Raw genomic sequence first — 5,836 nt, forward strand, 5'->3', positions numbered from 1 at the left:
TTTTCTCATCTCAGGATTTAAAAGGCCCTTCTAGATTATGCAGAACCTCTCCTCCACAAACTCCTCCTGTACTCCAGACAGTAACTACAGCCTGACCCACTGTTCTAATGGGTATGTGTACCCCACTGGAAGCAGGAGGATGTCTTAATTAAAGGATATCTCAATGACCAACCTCCCAAATGAGGTCTCCATTGTGTGTTCAGGTCATAGGGGACTCGTGAAAGGACAGCCATGGATAAGAAATTAGATAGTGACCTCTACTGTCTCCTTAAAATACTAAGGTCACAGGGTTTGGGGGAGTTTGTTGGACATTTTTCTTGGAACTGATTGTTATTGATGAAATTGCCAAGTGATAAGTACTTTGCAAACTGACAAAACAATGGGTAGATAACAGTTCTTTGTTGTTAAGTGCCATTGAGGGGGATCCACTCAGAGCTACCCTATATGAGGATTCCAAGGAGTGGCTGGTGAGTTTGAACAGCCTACCTGTGGTTCAAACTGGCACTGAGGTCCAATGCTTTATCCCATAGCTCCATACCAGGACTCCATACTATATATTAAAGAAAAAATAAGTACTTTCCATTTTTCATCTTGGGTTCATTTTAATGCCAGCCAGGGTTACATCGCAACACTGTGATTTTCACCTTCATGCTTATATAGGAATTTTTTTCTAACTGTTTTGTCTTTTCTTTAACTTCACATGTCAAAATATTTCAAGACATGACTCAAATGCTGGCTGCTGAATTAATCTTTCTTTGAAACTATCCCTTCTAAAAATGATCTCTCTTTTTCCCTGCAGACTTCCACTACACATTGTTTCCTGGAACTTATTATGTTTACTTTGTGACATTCTTTGGTCTGTTAAGAATATCTCCTGTCTTTCACTGTAAGTGACTCAAGATAGAACAAAAGTGTGATTATGTGTATCAATTGTGCTACTTATCATAACACTTCACTTTGCACATACTAAGTACAAACTACCTAATGGTTTTTTACAGAAATAAGTGGATGGTTAATTGTCCATAGGATTTTAGAGAAAGAAAGTAGCAGTGTGTGTATTTGATTTGTCATGGAAAACTTTCTGGATACATTGAAATTAGGGATAGATTTTATGGATTAGTATGTTTTTGTTAAGTACTATAGAGTCAATTCCTACTCATAGCAACCCTGTATAGGGTTTACCAAGGAGCAACTGATGGTGTTGAACTGTTTACCTTGTGGTTCACAGTCCAATGCTGATCATACAGTGCCACACCAGGATCCATGGATTAGTATGAGAATACAGGGTCACTATGAGTTGGAACGGACTAAACAGCACTTAACAGAGCAACATAACAGTATCATTTAGGGTAATAGCAGGGAAAGGTTTGGGGTACATTGTTGTTGTAGGAAAGAATTATTTACTTTGTTTTCATGGTGACAAGCAGTTACTGTAGCAATCCACATACTTACAGGTTTTCATGCAAACTGGTCAATAATATAAAGATTACAGGAGGTATACACCTTACCAACAAGGAAGTCAGGGACAGAGGAGCAATGAAACCTTCAGATGTCTGGAGATGCAGCTTAAATCAGTGGACTTCTGGGGTGAACTCCGATCATTTAAAGACGTCAGGTGACTTTCATGGAGCAGCTCCTCCTGCATCACCCCTCGGGACTTGGACATGACCCCTGGCTCTCCTTACTGAGCTATGACAGTTCTTTCTCTGGAACACTAGTCAATCCCTCCATGGTCCTGATGTTGAAAAGACTCAACAAGGCTCAGTGAATCTCCATGTGAAGTTCTAGGATGCCTGATCTACTGGGTCCTTAGCAGTGACTGGACTCAGTAAATTCCTTTGTTCTCACCTCTAAGAGTAACAGAGAGCAGACTTCATCCAAAAGGCAGGTGTTTTTTACAAAGAGGACCATAAAATGAGTTGGAACATTTTGTCGTCCTGATTATAGTCGCAGCTCTTCCCATAGATAGCTGTTCTCTTCAGAAGTATCAGTTGCACCATTTATAAATTCAAGCTTGAACCAATGGCAACTGAAGTCTCTTCTTTAATTTGTAAGAGTAGAAGACAGACCCATGAAAGTACTCAGCCTGGAATAGTCATAGAAGTCAGTGATGTTTCTCTAGGAGAGAAAGTGAGGAGAAATACAAATCCAGTTATCCACCCAGAAAGCAAGTCAGAGATTATATATTAATGGAAAAATCTGCTATCTTCTCTATCATAGGACTATTTTCACTACAGTGTTATCTCCAGGGTGTGGGGAAGCATCAGAAATTAACCTCCCAGGAAATAGAAGGATAAGGATAGAGATAAGGAAAAGGAAAAACAACTCAAGCCCTTCCTCGATAATGCAATGATATCTCACACTTTCTGGTATTTTGTTGTTGTTATTATTAAGTGACCCACAGAGACCCTGTATAAGGTTTCTGAGGAGTGGCTGATGAGCTTGAACTGCTGACTTTTCAATTCAAACTGAAATTGCAGTCCAGCACATTAACTCACAGCACCACTCTCTGAAGAAGGCTGGCTATTGTGGGCAGATAGGTGCAGCCGGTGATATAAGTTCCATTTAATGGGTGATGCTCTGAGGCCTAGAGGACTTGTCTATATCCCCAAAGTCACCCAGAAAACTGGAGGTGTACTTGAACCTGGTATGGTATGCCCGAGGGAGGCATTTTCTTTCCAAGATGTCAATCCCAACCTGGGAAATGGACAGAGATAAGCCAATTCCCAGGCTTCTATTAGACCTGGGTATGAGGCTAAGCCCCCACTATGGAAGCACAAGGCAGAAGCTACCTTCAAACTCAGTTTCATCATGAATCCTCAGGAATATGGTGCTTTCTCCCTTAGGGCCTTGTTAGTATGAGCAACTGGGACTATGTCTTAGGGATTTTCTAATGAGTTTGAAAGTGACTGCATTGTGTGAGAAGAACTCCTGGGAAGCTGCCTATCACTGCAATTATCTATATCAGGGCCTTAGAAATTGAGTCTGGAGGAAATCATAAAGTAATAAACAGAGAATATGAGAAGGTTGAGGAGTGTGTTCCTCTGACTCCTATTCCTACCAATAATTTATCACCTAACTCTTCTTCTCCAAAGAGAAAGTACTAGCTTTTCTCTCACCAGGGAAACCTGGTACTTTGGGAAATGACAATAGACAGATTTACAATTCTGGTTTCATGACTTTGGATGAGCAGCTGAACCCCTATAGGCTTCACTGTCCTCTTCTCTGAAATTAGCATATCCTACACCTACCAACATTACTGAGAAGATTAAATGAAGCAACCATGTGAAAAACATTTATAAATGCTTGCATGTACATGGTAAAATGCTAAGAACTTCACAAGTGTAAACTTCCCATGAAGCTTCACAACCTTGCTATTAAGTAGATTTTAGTAGACATGTCAAATATTCTGACTCATACATGCTCAGTCCTGTGATTTTAGCGATGGTTGGAGTGGACAGTTTTATGCAGCCTTATTGCAAGCCCGCAGGTTGTGGGCTCTCTGATGTTCTGAACAATGGAGGAGCTCATTCAGGTCGAGCCATTGTAGGTCTTTAAGTGTAGAGGGGGCCTTGTCAATGGGAGTCAGTGAACAAATGTCCACCATTCATTCTTAAGAACAATCTGGGAGTTATTGTCTATGTGCTTGTATCTCCGTAAGAAGCAAGAAGTAAGGAAGTAAGAAGCAACCAGCCCTGTCAACATTTTGATGTTAGTCTTATAAAAGCCACTCAAGACTTTTTGTCTCTTCTTACTCTGAAATTCCAATCACATGTAAGGTATCCTTCTTTATGCTGTCTCACATAAATCTTAGCTTTCTTCAGATTTCTTCTTTTTTTCTGATTGCTCTTCTAACAGTCTCCTATTGAAAGATTTGTCTCCAATCTCATGAATTCATCACTCCATTGATTCAAATCTACTCCTTTGTCCTGTCAATGTATTATCTATTTCTGGGATCTTAGTATTTTAGTCAACTGATTTCTATTTGGAGTTTTTATATTGCTTCTAATTTTTCATTTATTTTGTCTATTTGCTCTTGTAATGGTGTTGTTCTTTTTGTTGTGCCCTCCCCCATGTTGTCTTTGCTTTTATCTACAGCTTTCTTTCAATCCATTTTTATTTTTGTTGTGAAGTGCTGTCGAGTTGGTTCCGGCCCATAGCAACCCTGTATAGAGTTTCCGAAGAGCAGTTGGTGAGCTTGAACTACTTACCTTGCAGTTCAAACTCCTTTGCAGTCTGTCGCATTAACCCACAGTGCCACACCAGGACTCCATTAAAGGTATTGAAATATAATTTTCTTGAATTGCTTACCAATACCTTTATTTTTCTCATAAATGTTTTCTGGTTCTATATTTTGGTCACTTGTTTGAGCCACTCTGACTTGGTTTCTTTATGTGAACTGAAATTTTCTGTTGTCTCTAAGACATTGTAGTGTTGTTGTATTTGTATTTAATTGATGATTGTATGCTGGTATGCTGTTAGGCAGTCACTACCTGTATCCTGGTGCATGTGATAGAGAATAGAAATGTGGGTACAGTTCTCTGTTACTGTTTGTGGCACTGTTCGGGGTGGGTCTGGATGCTCTGTACCATTAGCTAATGTTGCTCAGGTGGTACAGGAGCTGGTAATGACTCTCACCCAGTGTGTGGGGCTATAGGAGGTATAATTGTGGCTGGGTTATATGGGCACAGTCACTATCTCCCATTGGGTAGGACAAAAAACAAACAAACAACAGCAAAAAATAGAGAAAATAATAAAGAGATAAAAAGCAAACAGCAGATGGCAGAAAGAAAAAAGAGTAACTTGAAAGGTAAACAAGGTGGGGTGGGGCTTGATGGCGGACAGGGTAGAGATGCATTGAAGTTCTCCATCAGCAATGCCACAGAATACCAGGTGAAGTGGGTTAGGGCAGAATTCCAAAACTCTGAACCACATAGGTAGGAATATTTTAAAAGTTTGAAGGCTTATAGCTAGTGGCACTTGTAGTGGAAGTAAGAAATCTCATACTTTTGAATCTGCTGGGCTCAGCGGCCAGAGCTGACGACTTGGGCAAGACCAAATGGCAAGACCAAGCAGGGGAGCAGATCCACCATGGAATAGTGCCACGAGAACCTTGGAGCAAAGGTGGACAATACACTTTGGCGGTTTTTTTGTTTTTTTTTTGGTATCTGTTCATTGGCTCCCCACTGTTTGCACATCTCCATTCTGGTGACTAGAAGGTGTGCCCGAGTGAGTGGACACCTCCCACACCCACCAATGGTGGGTTATTCTGCCATGCATAAGCATAGGTACTCTCAGCATTTAAAGACACCAGCAGCCCAAGAGCCAGCCTTAAACTTTTTTAATAGGGAAAAGGCCATAGAATGGTATGTGGAGAGGGAAAGAGAGTTTAAAAACAAAACAGGCTGAAAATTAAATCCTGAGGTACAGCATAACAACCAACAGTGGCATCTTGAAATTTATCAGGCAGCTTTGAAGGCAAGAGGCTGAAAGAGGACATTAAAGTCATACTCATATTAGGCTACAGACTCTTTTTTTTTTTCTCTCTCTCCCTCCTCTCCCATTTCTGCAATTATGGACTACAGCATCCAATCTGCTTTTTTGTTGTTGTTGCTGTTTCTGGTGGTTTTTTTTTTTTTTTGCTGTTTCTGTTTTATGCTCCCCCTTTTCCCTTTGGGGGACTCTTTCTTTCCCTATATTACCCAAGAAGAAATAGCAACTGCTGCCATATGGTCAAACTACAACCATACTCTATAAAACACCCAAATCCAGGCAAGAACCAATACCAACTGCCATACACCAGGGAGGCAGACAACACCTGTGAAAGTTACTCTGA

Source organism: Chrysochloris asiatica, unplaced genomic scaffold, assembly GCF_000296735.1.
Source record: "Chrysochloris asiatica unplaced genomic scaffold, ChrAsi1.0 scaffold00054, whole genome shotgun sequence".
In the NCBI taxonomy this organism is placed as follows: domain Eukaryota; kingdom Metazoa; phylum Chordata; class Mammalia; order Afrosoricida; family Chrysochloridae; genus Chrysochloris; species Chrysochloris asiatica.